Below are 10,766 nucleotides of genomic sequence, written 5' to 3' on the forward strand. Positions count from 1 at the left end.
ATTATCATTTTATCAGCACAAAGAGATATAGTAATACCTGTTTACTTGTTGAGTGTATGTGCATGTATGTTTGTGTAGAGTAAACTTTGCAGCACTTCTCTTTCTACCTATTTTAAGTAAAAATGGCGTAGTAACAATAGCAGAGGATTTGTTACCAGAAGACCTAGCTTCCAGTCTTCATTCTGCCTCATACTAGTGTGACTTTAGGTACTCAACTCTAAATGTACTCAGCTGTAAAAGAGAGGAATTAATAACAACTACCTCAAATATTGTTGTTAGAGATTACAAGTTCTAAAATACGTGAAACCATTTTGTGAACTGTATGGTGCTGTGTTAGCATGTTACCAACCAGAGATAAGCGTCTGCTGCAAGAGGCTCCACTATTAGCAAGTGTGTTACCTAAGACAGTGGGGAGACGGTGGGTAAGAGACAAGTCTTTGGAATTAGACATTCTTGAGTTCATTCTTGAGTTGGTGCTCTATTCGCTCTATTAAACTTTGACAAATTCTTTTATCTTTCTGACTCTCAGATTCCTCACCTATAAAAAAGGGGAAAATAAACTTACCTCAAGGGACTACCAAGAGGATTAAATGAGATAATGTATACATTGAGCTCTTACCATAGCGCCTGATACTTAGTAACTGCTCAATACATAGTAATATAATATTATTGCAAGTTTGTCTTTGTCAATGGTAATCACTGTAATTTCTCCTTGGGTAATTATAATCATTACTTATTTTTAATGACATGCCAAGCATTTATATCTAACAGTGTCTATACAAATGAAGCAACACAGTGAAGATTTGCTGAGTAAATGTACATAATCTTCACCAGTACGGAATTTTTAAGATGTACTTTGCATTACCTAGCAGATGCTCAACCTTTTAAAGATATTTTCATAGGACAGTTATCACTCGAAGCATATCTACATAAGCTTCCAATGATTATTTCACTGCAAAACTTCAAACAAAGATACAAAGATACTTATAACTGTTCTTTATTTAAGGACTTTAGCTTAAGATAGATCTTTAGCCACAACGTAATTATCCTTACACAGTACCCTTGCAGATAACGTCAAAACCCCATGCTTGCTATAAGGACTTCTCTTAGTACTCAAGAAATTCAGCGGAAGAATAGCTGTTCAACAATTTTGGAGATTAGTTAAAAATGTTTTTCACTGAAAAACAGCGTAAAAGAACATTCTGACAGTAATGTTAATTTTTATAAAATAAAACAAATGTCTTGATTTTCTGTGAAATAGATCAAACTAAAAAAGTCTGCAGGGGCCAGCCCCATGGCTTAGCGGTTAGGTGCGTGGGCTCCACTACTGGCGGCCCGAGTTCAGATCCCGGGCACACACCAACGCACCACTTCTCCAGCCACGATCAGGCAGCGTCCCACATACAGCAGCTAGAAGGATGTGCAACTATGACATACATCTATCTACTGGGGCTTTGGGGAGAAAAAGGGAAAAAAAAAGGAGGAGGATTGGCAATAGATGTTAGCTCAGGGCCGGTCTTCCTCAGAAAAAAGAGGAGGATTGGCATGGATGTTAGCTCAGGGCTGATCTTACTCACACACACAAAAAAAGTCCGCAGGTTATTCCCAAATCTTATTGCACTCCTCTGTTTTAACTTTTATCACCACAAGAAGTAACGTAGCTGAAAGAGTGGAATCGCCCAACCAATTGTGTGCATAAATGTTAACAAACAGTGAAATAGCCAAATGGTAAACAACAGAAGGAAGAGATATTGGAGGCATGGCTAATACACGAATTAAGCCACCGTGCCCTGGAATTTTGACCATAAATTATTGTTCAAGGAAACTCTTTCGTAAGACTGACAAAGACTTCCTTACGACACCACCACCAACGACTTACTGCTGTTTATCTTGTCTTCTCGCTAGTTGATCTCAAGGCAGTTTTTCACATGCTCGAGAAGTTAGAAGCAGACACTACCATTATTTGACAGAGGAAGAAGGGGAGACAGGGAAGAAGTTAGGGGTGTCTCCGAGACTGTGGGTGGGGGAGGAGAAGATGCTGTCAGCAGATTTCATTAGCCGAAGCGGTCTGGTGTCTGACTCGGCTCCCTGTGCAAAGCCCCCTACAGACACTGCCCCACTTCTCAACCTTCTCGAGAGGTTGTCTCTTGATCCATAGACCCCCCCTGGAGACTCCCAAATCACGCTATTTTGCCTTTGCGCATACTTCTCCTTTTGCCTGGAAAAGTCCTCATCCTCCTCTTGGGGACCTTCTGTTCTTTCAGAACCGCTCAAACATCACTTCCTCCATAAAGTCTTCCTTTACTCGGCTCATCCCCCTGTACCCCACGTGGTGGTATGGCTGGTCTCCAGGCACTGGCCGTATATCGTAGGCATGTCAACCAGTATTCACTTACCGTATCGCAATCACCTGTCTACATGTCTCCCACTGTCTTCTTGAGTAGGGCTGATGTTTGATTCTTTTTTATATGCTCAACACACAGCATAGCACCTGGCAGAGAGGAGGTTCCAATTTAACCTAAAATAATGAAATATAAGTGTAAATTAAGCAGTCTTTATTTGCATTTTAATTATGTAACTGCTTCATAAGGGAGCTTAAGTACAATGACCTTTTAGGAAATTCTAACCTTGAGTATTGTTGAGAGATTAAAAATTAATTTTCAAACGTAAAGAACTAATTATAGTGGCATTCTTAGGTGCTTTTTCAAAAAAGTTTTTTCAGGATTCAAAACATTAAAGAAATATAGGGTTCAGCAAAATTAAAAATAACATATATTTAAACTCCAGGTTTTACCGAGCTTAATATAAGTGTGTTTTGCTTCCTTACCCAAATTTTAAATTCCTTAGGGGGAGAGAGAATATCTTTATTTCTATTTTCCAACAAGTAGGTACAGTGCTTGATATGTAGTCAATGTTCAGTAAACGCCTAACTGACATACACACACAAACACACACACACACACACACACACTTCACCACCACACACAAACACCCCACATCTTGAAAACCAATGGAAAGCCTGGCACTATTTTTGGTTAAGACACACTAAGAAGACATCAGCTTTTAATTGAATGCTGTCAAATATCTAGTTAATTCACGCATAAGAGAATAAGTGTCATAGTCTGTGAATGATTTAGGGTCCTCCCAAATTCCTGGCAGCCTAGTGACTACAAGTAGAGAAACACAACCTCAGGGTGTTTTCCCAATATGGAGCTTACATTTGTTTTTATTTTGTGTTTTAGAAATCCTAGAGCTGCTACTGTACCCAAAAGCTGTCATGATGTGAATGTCCCTCTGGTTGCAGGAACGATTTCAGCTGTGAGGACTTCTCCAGACAACCTGTTTTCTCTATTTACACGAGGAAGAGAGAGAGCAAATACAAGAATTTCTCCCTTGCAGTACTGACTTCCTCTGAGGCCCCAGAGAAGCCATTTGAACACTCTTCCTTCGTTCCTCCAGCTGTAAAATGGAACTAATAAGGACTAATAATGTATTTCACAAGGTAACCGTGAGGATTAAGTAGTTGGTGTTTCAAGGTGGTAGACTCCCACTATGAAATATTTCTATAATGTGAAATTCTGTCGGACTTATTCTTTTCCTGGCTGAGCACTAATGTTTTCTATTAGATCGGGTTTTCAGATCCCCTAAATTCATTCAAATACCAATTCAGGTGACATGCAAGCAAGGTGGTTTATTTCTATGTTAATAATTCCATTTTGTGACGAAGACATTTCTAGAAAACAATAGCACTCAGGCATGAATTCACAATGTGAATTCCTATCCAAGCTATATTGCAACTGTGGGCAGGTCCCAGATTTTCTCTGCTCCTCTGTTTCCTTTCAGGTCCTAAAACAAAGCGTCTGTGCCTGACTTACAGGATTGTGAGAAGCAAAGAGGTAACATATGGCAAAGTGCTTTAAGCTCTGCAGTAAAGATGCCAGAGAAAATTATTCTACAGATGTGAAAACTGAGTCCCAGAGAAGCAAGCAGGCTCATCTTAAATCAAATGACAAGCGAGCATCAGGGACACACTCGATGCCCTGGATTACAGCCTGTTCTTTTGGCCTGTTGCTTCCAGGGTCACCAGGACATGCAGAGGTGGCATTTTCTCCCAGGTTTCTTCCCGGGTTGATGATGGCCAGCTTTCCTTCATCTGTTGAGCTAGCTCTTGCCTTGTTCTAAAAATGAAGTACATCTTTTGCCCAGTTGTCTCTCTTTGCCTACAGGATAGAAGAGGGAGCTGGTAGAGCTTGTTGCCAATGAAAAGAGCCTGGTTAGGGTGTCCAATTGAGGACTTATTATTGGTTGCAGAGAACACTGTTATATGGCTTGTAGAAATGAAATAAAATCTTGAGAGGAGGCCAGAAAGTAAAAAAAATGCTGTTAAATCACGAGTCCTGTATGATGCAGAATAAGTAAAGGGAAAATATAGGGTGTAAATTGAGTTGTAATTCCAACCAAGTCAGTGCAGTCAGTGGTGACGGCCAATCGACGGAGGCATAAAGGGCTGAAGGAGCCCCAATGTTACAGACGCTGGCTGCTGCCCAAACCCCCTTGCAGCTGAAATAAAAGAGTCCTGTATTCTCACAGAGACAAAGCCTTAAAGACAAAGCAGCAGACCCTCTCGACTAAAAAGGTTTGCAGTGGATATATTGCTGGTAATCTTAAACCCGCTCGGCAGAGCCTGGGCGGGCTTAGGAAGCAAATAGGTTTTGTAGAATGTCGAGTTTTGTAAAATGCCCAACATGTTCTTGGCACCCAATGGCCTCATGATTATTCCTGTGAGGTTGAGTGATGCAGCGCACGAGTATATGGACACGGGCTCCCTGGGTGGGGAGGAAGAGACACTGGCGTGATTCCTTCGAGTCTTCCCAGCTGGTTCCACCTCTTTGGATCTGGGCTAAAAGAAGGAAAGAAAAGCAAAACATAACAGCCGGCATCTTTGGTTGCTTATTACACTCCAGGCCCTGTGCTCAGTGTATATATGATATGTTAGTTAATGAACACAATAAATCTATGAGGTTTATAATCTGTGTTTTTTAAGATGAGAAAACAAGGGCTTAGGTAGGTGAAAGGTAGTGTACAGTCGTCCCCTCAGTATCTGTGGGGGATTGGTTCCAGGACCCCCACAGACACCAAAATCTGTGGATGCTCAAGTCTCATATTTAAAATGGGGTAGTATTTGCATATAACCCACTCACATCCTCCTGTATACTTTAAGATTACTTATAATTATAATATATAGATTATAATTATTATACCTAATACAATGTAAATGCTATGTAAATAGTTGTTATACTGTATAGTTTAGGGAATAATGGCAAAATAAAAGTCTGTTCATGTTTAGTACAAATGCAACCATTGCAGGCCTTTCGATCTTCGGTTGGTTGAGTCCGCAGATGCAGAGCCCGCAGATACGGAGGGCAGACTGTAGTCGTTAAGAGCTTGTGCTCTGGAGCCAGACTGTCTGGATCTGAATCCCAGGTCCTCCACTTCTGAGCCGCCTGACATTGGGCACGTGACTTAACTGCTGTCTCATTCATAAAGTGGTGTGAAAATAGCACCTACTATCATTGTGATGATTAACTAAATTAATAGACGCAAAGCATTGAGAAGAGTACCTGGTCGTAGTAGGTACTTTATAAATGTTACTTATTTGTATGACTGCCCAAGGTTAGAAGCACAACTATAAACAGTGTGGTAACAAAGCCGAGCGAGCCTAGAATGCAGGTTTCTCTGAAGACTGAAGTGACTCTTCCCTTAACCGTCTCTCTCTACTGCCACTATAAGAAAGGAAAGGATGTGGCCAGGAGAGGCAGAAGCAATGTTTTGGAGCAGTTTCTAGCTGCTTTGCAATAGGAAAGCACCAGAAAGAGAATTCCTTCCACACTCCGCCCCCAGCCACTCTCACCAGCAACTGTACTTATTTTATTTTTATTATTTCCAATTGCTACCACTGACAGCCAAAAATGGGAGCAACACACCTGCTCCTACTGACTTTTGTGCTTTCTCATTAACGTCGTCTACTAGTAGTACATCCGTTACTGATGCTTGCCTATCCTTTGCATCCAGCGCTTCTTGCAAACGAGAGAAAAGAGATGGTTTTCCTGGTGTTCCTTGTGAACTTAGAACAAACAGCTTCAGGGGGAATAATCATCAATTCTATTTAGCGTTTTAAAGGCACAGGCGTTTGGATGTTGAAAGGGCACAGTCTAATGGGATTTCCTTGACACAACCCTTTGGACTTGGCTTCGGTTTTGATGAAATGCACAGGAAAGCTCTCATCATCGGATGGGACACATCCTGCTTCCCTCGTGGCCCTGCGGTGCTGTCTGCCCAGGGAAGGGAGGGTGAATTGGGTCCCTTCTGCTCGCAGCTGCCAGCCGTGCCCTGGTGTCAGCGAAGTCAAGGCTCCCTGCCGGTCTTAGAGCTCAAGTAGGATTTGGAGGTCCCACAACCGAAACAGAGTGAGTCATACAACTCACGCCTCCAGTTCAGAAGAATAAAGCAGTTACTGAGGTTTTTAATTTTAATAATAATTTTAAATTTTTTAAACTTAAAACCAAAAGAAAATGTCCACATGACTGTATTCAGAGGGTTTTCAAGTTTTAATCTGGGAGCCTTGAATCGCTTTACTCCTGCTGGCAGTCTTCTCTGACTCTCCAACAGGAGCTGAGAAACAGCCTACGGTAGCCCAGCTGTTAAAACGGCACAGGCAGGCAGGGACCTGCTCGGCAGTTGTTGGAACATCTCTCTGGGGCCTGCAGCATCACAGCGTTCCACTGTAGGTGGAGCCCTCCGACCCCATAGGTTAGAGACCTGGCAAAGACCTCCCACCTGCTGGCTGGGAAAGCAGGACTTAAAGGTTTGAGTTGCCGAGGGACTGATGCCTGGATGGAGTCCAGGCACTTGGCCTTTGCCAGCAGACCACCGGGAGCAGTAAGAGAAGCTGTAGCACAGCCTCTGAGGGTGTGCAGACCATGACCCACCCGCCCCCCGGGAGCAGATGTTCACTGGAACTGTGGATGTTTTCCCTTCAGAAGGAACCAGCCCATCTCCAGTTGCCACAGGGAAACCTCATGGGAAGTATTCTGGCAGCTCTAGCTCAGGTGCAGGCTCTCCTCCATTCTTTTTTTTTTTTTTTTTAAATCATATATATTTATTCACACATTTAAAAACATTGAGATAAAATTCACCATTTTGTAAGTGTACAGTTCTGTGATTCATAGTCTACTCACAAAGTTGTGCAGCCATCATTACTATCTAATTCTCCTCCGTTCTTGGATGGGTCTGTTCATCAGCAAGTTCAGCATGTGCTATCCAACATCGAGAATCATTTGGTCTAAAGTCCCACCCAGTGGGGAAATCCCTTCTACAACTGTGACACTGAAGAAGTCCCAGGACAGAGCACTCACGACTTTCAGGGCTTGGCAGAAGAAATCATCTTTACACTGGATCAAAAGCTTCTTAAACGAAAAGGATTGAAATGTAAGCTTGATCAGCTGTTGTTCTGGGCTAATATCTGATTTGCTGTGACATTGTATCTGGCTTTCCTTTCTGCTGTTTTGTGAGCTTCTCCACCTTGAAGCTGGGGGTACGTGTGGAACAATACGTTAATTTTCATATTTTGTAGTGAGCTTGACCAAAGAATTTTGTTTGTTTGAGGAAAGTTGAAAGGAATACCTAAATGAAACAATAGAGTCCTCTATGCATTTTTCTGATGCGTACTGTTTTCACTGCCAGTCTTGCTGGGGGGAAAATCTGTGATTGGAGGCTACAGAAAAGCAACTTCTTCCCCTGTCTTTTTCTTCTAGAAGTGTGAAAAGTCACTTCACATGCTGATGAAAAAATACCTATTGTTCCCTGGAGAAGTTCACCGAAGCCTCTTACCTCCCAGATAACCAAGACTCCTCTCAGGGAAAACTGCTTTCTAGAAAACATTTTGCTTCATATCGGAGATTACATCCTGAGACACAGTTGTGCCCGGCGGCACCTCACCTCCCTAGATCTTTTAAGTACTCATCCTAGGTTGGATGTTTGTGATTCCCATACTGAAAGAGAATGTTTTAAAATTGCTTTTCTTATCAATGGGTGATACATCATGCAGCCCGTTTAGCCGTGAAAACAATGCTGCTAGTCAGTTTCTCTTTGTTCCAGGTTTTTCACTTTAACGTGGTCTGCATAGTAAAATCCTCGCCAGCAAAGGGCGAGCCAGATTTGTGGCACGGCCCATAACACACGTATGTTACGGAGACCACCCACGGATCAAAAAGATAAAGGCATGCATTGCTTTTGAGCAATGACCCATGTGCCAAAAATGAGGTTTCACCTACAATGGACCAGAAGAATGTAGGAGTTTGGTCTCAGGGCATCAGGAGTTTCCTTTCTGTTCTGGTCTACCTGTGAAAAGGATGGTAGGACAATCAACAAACATGTTGATTGTCCTGGTTTGACTGTTTACAACTGAAAAAGAAACAAAGAGCGTTTGCCTTGCACCAGCATCCATCGAGAGGAGAAGAACAGCTCGGTGCAGGGCTCAGAGCCTTGGCTCCGGAGCCAGACTGCCTGGTCTCATCACTGTGCAATTTCCGGCCTCAGCTCCTGCAACACAGGAATACGAACTGTGCCCACCTCGTGAGACTGTTGTGGGAATTAGCTGAGATAACACAAGGGGAGTGCTCAGCTCGGTACCTAGACCCCAGCAAGGTTTCGGTTGTTTGCTATGAGTACAGTAGAATCTTGCCCTAATGCCATCAACGTGCTCCAAAAATGAAATTCTATAAAATATGGGGTCAATTTACTCCAACATTAATAAATAATGCTTTTTCAGTCGATCTATACTGTTGCAAAAAGCACCAAGAAGACTAGATAGGGCAACTGACCATTCACGGAACTAAGAAGCTCCATGAAGAGGTCACCTCTTGAGGGCAACTTCTTCCAGATAATTAAAGCTTTATCCATCCTCCCACCTCCCAGCCCTTTATAGGGTCGGAGTGTAGTGCAGTATAATCACAGTGTGCCCGAGCTGGTGTAATGGGGAGGGGCAACATTACTGAAGGTGTTACTTGTTATTATTAAGGTGGATGTCTCAAACCTGCTTTTAACCTTTCTGATAGGTGGCTCTTGACCCTGGAGTCACATTAGGAGCTTTAAAGACATGCTGATGCCTGGGCCCAGGGTAGAAGCAGCAAAATATAGTCATCCAGACTGGAGTTCAGATCCCGTCTTCAGCATTTTCAGCTATATGACCTTTGAAAAGCTATTAACCTCTCTCTTCTCTAACCTGTGAGACGGGTTGTTGCAAGGACTAAAGATAATATATTTAAAACTCTGAGCATAAATCTCAGTGGGTAGCAGGTGACCAATAAACACCATTCATTAATAGCCTATTTTCTCCAAAGGTCCCAGCCTAAAGTGTCCATTGCCTCCACTAAGCCCGATTATAGAAATTTTGCCTTGAAATATAATCTTGGATAAGAACTGGCGAAGGCCTCTTATTTTACAAATGAGGAAACTACAGCACAAAAATTGCTCAAGGTCACACAGCTGATAATAGGCTGGAACTCGAACCCAGGATTCCTAACTCTTTGTCCATTGTTTTCCTTCCTGTTCCACAGTTCTCAATCGCATGATCTCCAAGGCCCCAAATTCTGGCCGTAGACCCCAGCCCCAGCCTCACATTTGGTTGGTCCCTTCCTGCCTGTAGCTTTACGGTGCAGCAACACCGAATTGTTACTTCCTGATACTCGTGACTGCTGTTTCTCCTCTGTTTGCCCTCAGGAATGTGATCATTCCTGCCTGCAATGCTCTCCGTGTCTTTGTTTTCTACCAGCTATGCTAACTCCTGCTTCTGCCCATAACTACGACAGCAATTGCCACCCCACTGTAAACCATTAGAAAGCAGACAAAATGTCAGATCCTAGACAACACTTTATCCCTATGAGCAGGAAAGCAAATGAGGTGACCCCTTACTGCCACAGCTTACTGCTTAGAGCCAGTTTCCAGGCCACTTCCCAGGGTGGGAGAACCAAAACAGAGCCCGGGGTTCTCACTGAGTTGAGGAGACACAGATCAAAGTCTGGGAAGACCATGGTGAGTAGAATTTTCAAGGCGTATTACCAGAAAGTAGTGTGCTAAATTGAAAGGGACCTCCAGAGATCTGCAGAGTTCACCCCAAGTCTTTAGCTGAATATTATCTGCACATGCGTGTGAAGAAACTACTAAGACCGGGGAAAGACCTGCCAGAATGCACTGAACTGAACACTACCTGGAGCCCACAGAGAACTGGGAAGAGCTTGTGTTTCCACCAGCCTGAGTGAAGAAACTTCAAAAGACATGGGGCATTGGGTGGAGTCCTCAGAAAGGTCTTGCCTTAGTAGTGGGGTTACATTGGTCCTAGAATAAAAGCTGCTGTGGACCCACCATAAAAAGCTTAAAAGGAAGCCTCTTATGGATCAAACTAATGTGCCAAAAAATCCAATGTTCTTTAAAGGAAGAAAATAAACTCCAGCACCCAACAAAGTAAAATTCACAATATGTGAAATTTAAAAAGTAATTACTAGACATGCCAAGAAGTATGAAAATGTGATTCCTAACGAGGAAAATTAATCCATAGAGACAGATGGAGAAACAAAAGAGATAATGGAATTAGTAGACAAGGACCTTAGCAATACTATTACAAAGCTTATTCTTATGCTTAAAGATGGAAAAGAAAGTATAAACATGGTGAAAGGAGAATGAAAGATTAAAAAAAGGCCCAAATGTAA

General features: G+C 42.6%; 1 long non-coding RNA gene across 3 annotated transcripts in view; it reads left to right on the plus strand.

Annotated features, from left to right (window-relative positions):
- LOC147914678 (uncharacterized) overlaps positions 1-5,955 on the plus strand; it is a 42,008-nt gene extending 36,053 nt beyond the window's left edge. For 2 of the 3 annotated variants that reach the window (XR_015554912.1, XR_015554911.1), the window contains one exon: positions 3,305-5,955. This is a non-coding gene — a long non-coding RNA (uncharacterized LOC147914678). The remainder of the gene's footprint in view (positions 1-3,304) is intronic. The other variant, XR_015554913.1, reaches the window with a different exon arrangement.
- Positions 5,956-10,766: the final 4,811 nt, after the last annotated feature.

The sequence above is a fragment of the Ceratotherium simum genome, chromosome 17, assembly GCF_057802395.1.
Source record: "Ceratotherium simum simum isolate JZ-2026a chromosome 17, ASM5780239v1, whole genome shotgun sequence".
NCBI lineage: Eukaryota > Metazoa > Chordata > Mammalia > Perissodactyla > Rhinocerotidae > Ceratotherium > Ceratotherium simum.